The sequence below is a fragment of the Solanum dulcamara genome, chromosome 2 (genome assembly GCF_947179165.1).
Source record: "Solanum dulcamara chromosome 2, daSolDulc1.2, whole genome shotgun sequence".
Taxonomy (NCBI): Eukaryota; Viridiplantae; Streptophyta; class Magnoliopsida; order Solanales; family Solanaceae; genus Solanum; species Solanum dulcamara.
Window position 1 is genome coordinate 44331287 of NC_077238.1, and position 11065 is coordinate 44342351.

The window sequence follows — 11065 nt, forward strand, 5'->3', positions numbered from 1 at the left end:
TATTGGTGTTGTTGTTGGCATGATTGTTGACATTATGGCCGAGTTGAAATCTCGGGGATGTTGAATTTATAGGGGAGGTGCTGCTCAAATTTTTGTAGGCAAGTGAAGGTTTAAAAATTGAACTCTTAAATGTTCATAACTTACATTTTGTAATTGTGACCATTTGTAGATTTTGGAGAAAATGGGATTTGAGTTTGAGTGAGCGGAAGAAGCGGATATGGTATGTAAAGCTTTACCTTTCCTTCCCTTGGAATGTCTTAGGTGTAATATTTTTGGATACGAGCCTCGGCGATGACTCTACTCTTTGGAATCTACGCCTTAAGTTGTCCCTTTTTCATTCAATAGAATTGAATTAAATAGTTATGAATAGTTGGACAAATTGCCTAAACCTCTAGAACTTGTACAAATAGAACCCGACTATCTTAACACTCTCAAGAGTAATATTATAAAGCTTAACACACATAATTTGTGTGCACCACCTCATTCGACTGAGGTGGGCCCACTATTCTCGAACTTTTCTTTGTTATTCCATTTGACTTATGTTGAGTAGAATTGAAAATATTAAACAACTATTATTTTAATTAGTCTATTTAGCTCCATAATATATTTTAAAATATGGAGATGATTTTAGATAGATTATTTTGACATAGACTAACGTGACATCAGAAAGACATGTTCTATGATTATTGTTCAATTTCGTTTATGTGATTTGTCATCAAAATTATGCTATTGAGTCTTTGTAAATATTTTGTATTTCATATTGCATTTAGTTTCTCACTACTCCGCTCGTACATACTATTATGATATCGTTCGCCAAAACCCGGGCCGGCTTTGTAATCGGGCGCCCTTTAATACACTCGACAGTATGATGTGTTACGGGTTCCAAGACCTCGCCATAGGGCCGAGTACTATCTATGGTGTCATGATGTGATATGAAATATGATATGTTATGATGATATGACCTGTTGTGATGATATGATGTGTTCGAGATTTATACGGGGATTTAGAACCTTTTAGAGTATGATATGCTGCGGTACCAGCGTCAGGGTGGTGACCACGTTCCTAAGCCTTATGCATGATTTTTATTTACATTATGTACATATATTTTTAGTACAGATTTTGATGTCCTGGTTTGGTATGGGCTCCTTGCACCTTTCCGTTTAGCTACTATTTATATTCTTTATACTGGTGCTTTACATATTCAATACACATTTCGTACTGACCCTCTTTCTTTGGGGGCTGTATTTCATGCTCGTAGGTACAGACGTTCGTGACCCGTTAGCGTAGGCTACCTACCTTCTGCTACTACAGAGTACTTCTTTGACTCAGAGCCGCACTTCGGTATATAGCTTACCTATGTACATACTTTTATATATCTAACCATTTGGGTATGGTAGGGCCTTGTCACATCATATACTTCCGTTATGTTCTGTAGAGACTTGTAGACATAGGTGTGGGTCATTGGTCGTGTATATTCATTCTCTTATGACTTGTATCTTAATGTGGTCCATTTTGTTATAACGGCCAAAATGGCCCATATGTTTGTATATATGCACGTATCTGGTGACGCACCTTCAATCGCCCTTTTTTAGTTTGATATGTTATTTTCTGCACACGCAACTCATAAATGTAATGATCGCCTACTGTTTTGATTGCAACAAATATTAAATTGAATTATTCTGTAGTATGACGATATGGTATGTGAGTTTGGGTATCCAAATAGGATGCTAGTCGTGGCCCACGGGGCTGGGTCATGACAAAAGTGGTATCAGAGCAGTTTATCCTCATAATGTCTACAGGTTATGTCTAGTCGAGTCCTGTATATCGGTGTGTTGTGCACCACATTTGTAAATAAGAGGCTAGAGGACATTTAGGATGTTATCTTTTTTTCTTATCTTAGATCGTGCGATAGAGCCGTCTATCAGGATAATCTCTCCCTAACAGACTATTATGTGTGCGGCCCTACCTACAAAAGAAGCTTGTTTCTGACCTCTTTCTTGTAGGTGGGTACAGGCGGTGGTGGAAAATGAAGAGACCAGCGCTAGATAGTATAGGAGGTGCGGAGAAAGCCCCCAAGGTACACATGGGACCTTAGGCTGCAGGACCAAGCAGACAGAGCCCAGTTATTTGATTAAGACTGATCCTTCTGAAGAACCTGATTATGTTATAGAGACCGATCCCTTAGAACACCCAACAACAGGTTCCCCGGAGCATCTGGTGAGCAAGGAAGTGGTTTTGGAAGCCACGCCGATGGTTCTTATGATAGAGCACTATGTCAGGCCAGCTCCTACAGTAAGTGTTACGATATATTCTATCCCTTTATCTTGGTCGTCGGTGAACTAGGAGTTACCTGGCTATCGATGTCTTTTGGATTCCTACAAGGAAGATGATCAAGGACAGACAAGCAAATGACATCCAGATAGAGATGGAGCATACTTTACCTCCTAGGTCACCGGGTTGAGCTGGGGACTGATCGATCACAGGTATAGGGGAGTGATAAGTATAGTTTTTGCTGGCTATATGGGGCAAGTTGTCATTTTTGTTTCGGCCTAATATAGGAAGCCCTATGCGGCTGGGATATGAGATGTTATAAATGTATGTATATATTGGCCCTATGAGGCATTGTGAATATGATATGAGATGATATGGATGTATATATACATTGGCCTTGCATGGCATTGTTGGTATTTTCTGAGTGCAGGTTTGGGACAGTAAGAAATATAGAGGAAACTTTGTCGAAATTTTCAAGAAAATAAAGAATGAACTATAAGTGTATCATACGGCTTGGAAGTTGATACCAAGTACCCCTATTAAGATAAACTGAAGCTATAGGGGTACCTTCCGTGTTGTTGGTAAGGGGGGCCCCATGTTTACTTAGGAAGTGTTATGTTGGAGGAAAAATCCTGTTGGAGGGAAAGGTATCCAATAATTGGATTCCACTTTAATAGGAAAAGTACAAAACCCTCAACCATTAGTGGTGAATGAGATAAGTTGTTCACGACTCAAGAATGAACCATTGGTGGAGACCTTAAAGGAAGGAGACGATCATACCAGCACTAACGCACCAGATTTCATCAGAACTCTGAAGTTAAGCATGCTTGGGCGAGAATAGTACTAGGATGGGTGACCTCCTGGGAAGTGAAAGGGGAAAAGAAACACAAGAATCCATACCTATTCCCTATACCTACAGGTAATCCCAACCTTTGGAATTTTGATATTGAGTGGTCAATAGAAGTATATGTTATTGCAGTGGAACTGGAAAAAAAGTAGGAAAGGGAGAGGGTAATTGCCCGACAATCCACTCACAACGGAATGCCGAAAATAATCTTTAAAGCTTTGGATTACTACGGGATAATGGTAGAGGAGTGTCGATAAACTCTAGTTGGCTGATTCTTACGAACTCGGCAACAAATTAACAAAATTCGGTCTCAATTCAGAGAAAAAATTTACATCAAAGGCTCCTCCAAAATCGGGGTATATGACAACTATAATGTTTTCATAGATATTGCCAATGAAGATGACTTCAAAGCTAGTTGATTCAAATGGTTTATAGATATTGATGATATGCAAGTGTGGTTAAAAAAGTGGTCCCCAGACTTCAAGCCAGAAGAGGACCTCCCTGTTGCTCCAGTGTGGGTGCTACTTCCAGGTTTGCCCTTTCACGTGCATAATTGGCATTGCATTAAACTAATTTTAAGTTTAGTCGAGATGCCCCTTACACTCGATGCAACGATGAATAGTCGTACTAGACCAAGTATGGCTAAAATTAGGGTGGAGATCGACTTACTTAAAGCTCTACCTCAAAGTGTGTGGGTTGGTGTAGAGCATGATAATTCACTGTTTACAAGGTATGTGCAAAAATTGGAATATGAAGGTGTGCCTAAATACTGTAGACATTGCAAGAAAATGGGTCACTACATATCTATTTATCGTGTGATTGATAGAACCAAAATTAACAATGAGGCAGGGAAACAAAATGATATACATAATGATGTGCCTGGGGAACCAAATGACGAGAAAAAAAAATGGAGACACTAGCATGAACAATTCTGTCAATAATGACAAGGAAGATATTCAGAACAACAATAGTTAGGAGGAACTAAATGAGGAGGAGAAGAAGTATGATGCTTATTTGGAGCAATGAAAAAAATCCTATATTATTCCATGTTAATACGGTCCCTTCGATATAAGACCAAAACAAAGTCAAGAAAAGAAAAGGCAAGGCCAAGAAGAAGAAGATGCCTAAGAAGAAAAATATAATTCTTGTTAAGGCTCTAACAGCTCCCAACAACATTAAGAGACATAAAAGAAACAAAACTAATCATGAGGAGGAACAATGCAAAAAACTGACAATATGAATGTGGAAGAACGACAAATTGATACTAGAAGTTTGGAACAAGGAAAAGCATGTGAGCAAGATAGTCAAACTGTGCAATCACATGTGAGTGAAACTCAAATTGAAATAGAAAAGAATATGGAAGGAGTGGAAACTAGGTTCACTGAATAATATAAAGAGCATGAATTAGAAAAAGGAGACATACAGTCTGAAAGCTTTCCATCAGAGATCAAGAAGGCTAAACCTATTAACCTTTTTGTGGAGATCAATTGTGATAAAAAGGAGGAAAAACAACAAAATATGGTTGTTCACTCAATGGAATCTATAACCATGGACAACAGAAAGAAAAACAACAGCCAGGGAAACAAATATACCTATAGTAACGAAACCAGGGGAAGAAAGAAAGAAAAACAATCAAGGAAGACTGCAAGCTCTATCGAAGGAGTCGATGGAAAGCAGATCTACCAATTATGTTTTACACCAAAATAGTGCTCAAAGCATGAGCAAAGTTCAATACTACGACATGAGAAGCAAAGGAAGACCTACAAACAGGAGATCAGATTCCCATAAAAAAAGAAAAAGACAAAGCGCCCCACCTCTCTATATCCATGATTAATGCAATATTTTGGAATATAAGGGGGATCTGGTCACGAAAATCTTATTACATACTTAAACAACTTGTCAACATCAATAGAGTGGCCTTTGTAGCAATCTATGAGCCCTTTATAGATATGAACAAGATCAGTGGTTACAAAAAATATTTTGGATTCCACTACTGTCAGGCCAACTCCAATGGCCAGATTTTGTATTTCTAGAAGAATGTTGATATCACTAAGATTGTCACTAACTCTAATCAATAAATTACTCTTAAGCTTAGAGACACATGTAGTGATGAGCGTATTTTTATCACTGTAGTGTATGCTAATCCAGAGGAAAGAGAGGAATTGTGAGAAAGTATTGTAAATACTAGAAACTATGTGGATGGCCCATGGGGTATGAGAAGAGACTTTAATGTTATAATAGATTCGGAAGAAAATATTGGTGGGGTACCTCACAGAATGAGAAAAAGTATGGACTTTATCAGTTGTATGAATCTTGTGGATTAAGTGACATTGGATTTACGGGTCCAGAATTCAATTGGTGTAACCACAGGAGACCTAGCAAAAGGATATGGATGAGATTATATAGAATTTTGATCAGTTATGAATGGGCTCAAAAATTCCAAAAGAATAATGTAAGACACTTGTCCAGATATGGTTCTAATCATAGACAATTGCTCCTGAAATTCTATAATGATCAGGACAAACATGTTAAGTACTTCAAGTTTTTAAATTTTTGGGTAGACCAACCTGACTTTATGGATATTGTTCAAAACTCTTTGAATGAAAGTGTCAAGGGAAACCCTATGTGGATATTGTAGACTAAATTAAGGAGACTCAGCAAAGCTCTTAGCCATATGGTCTGTATAAGATCTTGAGGAAGGTTTTGGTTCACATTCGAGGATGGATGTTCTAAAGGGGGGAGAATTTTATAACCCGTATTTTGTACACTTGGACATTTGGGATAATTATAATAAGTTAAGGATAATGCTATGTTTTGATTTTTTTTGATACATAAGTTGGTTATAAAATTTTGGATGTGAAAATATTAGAAAAGACCAAGGGAAAAATTAGAATTGCAAAAACTTAGTTTCATGAATTAAAAATATGGGCTAAGTGAGTGGGCTTGGAATTTTTAGAAGAAAAAAAAAGAGACAAGAGAGGCCCAACCATAAGAAGTGGCCATGGCCCCAAAAAAATAACCCAAGACCATGTAGTTCATCTATGAGATGAATAAATAAAAAGAGTCACCTAAGTCATAAAATAGCCTAAAATTCTCTAGACAATTTGAGAAAGGTGAAGAGCAAAACAAAGAAGAGAAAATCAGCCAAGGCTACAAAAATTTTGGTCCTTGAAATCTTATCCCAAAAATTATTTTCTTCTAGTATTCCCACTAATTCAAGGGTCCTCTAAAATGCGGTGTAGTTATTTTGGAGGATAGGGTACTTGTTTCATCAATTTAGCACCTTGGTCAAGTGAAGGAGTTGTGAAGAAAAGGTAAGAATTAATCCCATTTTATGTTGTGAATGTTTGTTTCCGTTGTAGAGTGTAGAGATGGGTAGACTTTATGGAAACATGAAAGTTTGTATGGTGGTATAGCGCCATGCATACATGTTCTTATATGGAAAAGATTTATTAAATTTTTCTTGTAGTATTCTAGTAGTAGTTATTGTGAAATTTATATTGGAAAATGGAAGTTGAATGAACTTGGTTGAAGTTGGAAAAGTGAAATGGATTGTAGGGAATTATGTTTTTTTTAGTATGATTTCATAATATTATGGAAATAAAATGGTTAAAGTGTGGAGTGTTGTTATTGATTATGAACTTGAAAGAAGAAAGTGCATTATAATAGTTTTATTGCATATATGGAGATTTTGAGTGAAATATGGAATTGGTGAATATTGTATAGCTTCCTTGGAATATTCTTGGCCTATGTTTGAATGAGCTTAAATAATATATGAACATGGAAATATTCATATTGACTTGAAAGTGCAAAGTTAGATTGGAAGTTGTTACACTATTTGGAAAGAAAATCAATTTATGTTATTGTGCGTTGTAAATGGATTGTTGATGTTATTGGTGTTGTTGTTGGCATGGTTGTTGACATTGTGGTCGAGTTGAAATCTCAGAGATGTTGAATTTATAGGGGAGGTGCTGCCCAAATTTTTGTAGGCAAGTGAAGGTTTAAAAATTGTACTCTTAAATGTTCATAACTTAGATTTGGTAATTGTGACCATTTGTAGATTTTAGAGAAAATGGGATTTGAGTTTGAGTGAGCGGAAGAAGCGGATAAGGTATGTAAAGCTTTACCTTTCCTTCCCTTGGCATGTCTTAGGTGTAATATTTTTGGATACGAGCCTCGGGGATGACTCTACTCTTCGGAATCTATGCCTAAAGTTATCCCTTTTTCATTCAATAGAATTGAATTAAATATTTATGAATAGTTGGAAAAATTGCCTAAACCATTAGAACTTGTACAAATAGAATCCGACTATCTTAACACTCTCAAATGTAATATCATAAAGCTTAACGCACATAATTTGTGTGCACCACGTCATTCGACCGAGGAGGACCCACTATTCCCGAACTTTTCTTTGTTATTTCATTTGACTTAGTTGAGTAGAATTCAAAATATTAAATGACTATTATTTTAATTAGTCCGTTAAGCTCCATAGTATATTTTGAAATATGGAGATGATTTCAGATAGATTATTTTGACATAGACTAACGTGACATCAGAAAGACATGTTCTATGATTATTGTTCAATTTCGTTTATGTGATTTGTCATCAAAATTATGCTATTGAGTCTTTGTAAATATTTTGTATTTCATATTGCATTTAGTTTCTCACTACACCGCTCGTACATACTATTATGATATCGTTCGCCAAAACCCGGGCTGGCTTTGTAATCGTGCGCCCTATAATACACTCGACAGTATGATGTGTTACGGGTTCCGAGACCTCGCCATAGGGCCTAGTACTATCTGTGGTGTCATGATGTGATATGAAATATGATATTTTATGATGATATGACCTGTTGTGATGATATGATGTGTTCGGGATTTGTACGAGGATTTGGAACCTTCTGGAGTATGATATGCTGTGGTACCAACATCGGGGTGCTGACCACGTTCCTGAGCCTTATGTATAATTTTTATTTGCATTATGTATATATGTTTTTAGTATAAATTTTGATGTCCTAGTTTGGTATGGTCTCCTTGCTCTTTTCCGTTTAGCTACTGCTTATATTCTTTATACTGGTGCTTTGCATATTCAGTATACATTTCGTACTGACCTCCTTTCTTTGAGGGCTGCATTTCATGCCCATAGGTACAGATGTTTGTGACCCGTCAGTGTAGGCTACCCACCTTCTGCTACTATAGAATGCTCCTTGGACTCAGAGCCGTACTTCGGTATATGGCTTACCTATGTACATACTCTTGTATATCTGACTATTTGGGTACGGTAGGGCCCTGTCCCATCATATACTTCCATTATGTTCTGTAGAAACCTGTAGACATAGGTGTGGGTCATGGGTCGTGTATGTTCGTTCGTTTATGACTTGTATCTTAATGCAGTCCCTTTTGTTATAACGGCCAAAATGGCCCATATGTTTGTATATATGTACATATCTAGTGACGTGCCTTCCATCTCCTATTTTTTGTTTGATATGTTATTTTCTGCACACGCGACTCATTAATGTAATGATCGCCTACTGTTCTGATTGGAACAAATATTAAATTGAATTATTCTGTAGTATGATAATATGGTATGTGAGTTCATTTGGGTATCCAAATAGGATGCTTGTCGCGGCCCACGGGGCTAGGTCGTGAAATACATAATGCCTATCTCTTCTTTCTTTTAGAATATCTTAAATGTAAATGAAAAGCTATATGATATAACTTTAGAGGTAGTTCCAATTATAAGTTCTGAGTATAACTTGTGACTCGTGTTCACTTCTGAATGTTAAAAGTCATAAAGTAGTTCAGCTACTACTCTCGAGTCTTCTATATGTGAAATAGTAATTGGATGCATAGAAAGCATGAACTATAATTCTTATTCACTTCTTGATATTAATTCTCTCAAGTAGTTGAAATTCTACCCTCGAGTCTCCTACGTGTTGAGTAATGATTGAATGCACAAGCTCCTATTCCTAAGGGTCTCTACGAAGAATAACGTCTCTAACTCCATAAGCTGTTTAGCTTTGTCTCGATACATGTCTATGATTCCTGAGACTCTAGCTGATATGATTCCTATTGACATTTAGAGTGTACCTGAGATGATTACTACTCTAGTCTTTAAGTGACGGTTTGCTTGACTGTTTCATTGAGTCTCGAATGATGATTTAAATTACATATGGTTACTCACTACTGTACTCGTGCATACTGTAACAAATCTTCCTCCGAGTCTGATAAGGGGGCCGAAAATGTTATCATACCCAGCTTTACTACTTTTTCATAGAGTCCCGGGATAGGGTATGTGAGGATGGTATGATGCAACATACGATGATGTAATACCATATGTGATGATACGATGATATGATGATATGGTGGCATGATAATATGATAATTCACTAAGTCCCGGGCCGGATATATATGATAATATATGCGATTATATGATGCCATATATGATGGTATGATGCCGTGTACGATGATATGATGAAATAATGACACTGAGTCCCTCATTGGAGGGACGGGTACGTTATGATATATATGATGCCACATACAATGATGTGATGCCGTATATGATGAGATGATAAGATGATGACACAATGATGGCATCGAGTCCTATGATGGGCTTGGTGCAATATAAATATACACTACTCTCTTCACCGAGTCCCTCACTAAAGGGCCGAATATAGTAGGTAGACATGCATATGAAAATATAGTGATACAGTTGTAACACCAAGTCCTACAGCGGGCCGAGAATAGTATGTGAGGATGATATACATGCCCTCATTTCGTAAGATGCAGGTATAGTGATTTGCTAACGTTTATACTTGTTTCATGCATCCCTATTTCAGCTATTGTCTCAGTTATGATATGTTATGCTTTATATACTCAGTACATATATCGTAATGACCCCCCTTTCTTTGGGGGGATGTGTTTCATGCCCGCAGGTATAGGTACGTATTCTGGGGATCTATCAACTTAGGATTTCCAGTCAGCGGTTTTCGGAAGTGTTCCATTGTGCTAGAGCCTAGCTTTTTGGTACCAGTCCTTCTATGTATATATTTGTTTGTTTAGGGGTACAACGGAGGCCCTGTCCCACTATATGTTGCCATTACGATTCTTAGAGGTTTGTAGACATGTTTATGTGGGTTGTTCGTAAGTTTGTGCATTTGTGCTTATACGATGCATTGTAAATATTATTATGTTATGGCAGATTTGTCGGCGTGCGTGCCCTTTAATGATATGGTACGAATGAAAGAGGCTATATGTACATGAAAATATGTTGACCCATTGGAGTTTTTGTGTGTAGTATCACATTATACATAGCTCAACTTGACTACAGTTGATAGATACATATACGGGGTTCCAGGTCAGAACTCAATCGCGGCCTACGGGGTTGGGTCATGACACTATGCGCATAAACAAAATATGTTACCCCACTGATTTTGACATTTCAGATTAAATAGCGTAGTCAAAATTTTCATTCGAGGTCATCTCGATAAAACGTGGATCCCATACCCAAGTATTAAATTAAATCAAAAACTATAAAAAGGGCTCGAAATAAGACCAGAAGTCTCAGGATACATGCGTTACTATAACAGTCCAAAATATTCTAACTTAAATCAGTCCTGAAGAACCCAGAAAAGAATTCAGAGGAGTCTTTATGGGTGTCTCATGCCTTGAGTCTACACTCTAGGCGTGACCGACAATCAGAAACCATTGCTGATTTCCTAGAGTACCTTTAGCCTAACTAACTCACTAGCGGAAGAGATAAATCATAACATGTAACTCATGATAAGCGTACAGTTTTAAAATTTACTTCTCATAAAAAAGTCTTAAAACATATTCTTAATATAATAAATCTCAATGTTTTTAAAATTTGAATTTAAATGAATAAAATTAAACAAAACTATGTCTGACTAGTCCATGAAATCTCTAAGTCTAACTCTGAAATAGC

The 11065-nt window shown here is 37.0% G+C and overlaps 1 pseudogene; it reads left to right on the plus strand.

Annotated features, from left to right (window-relative positions):
- The first annotated feature begins 3045 nt into the window (after nt 1-3045).
- LOC129881218 (5S ribosomal RNA) lies at nt 3046-3147 on the plus strand (annotated as a pseudogene).
- Nucleotides 3148-11065: the final 7918 nt, after the last annotated feature.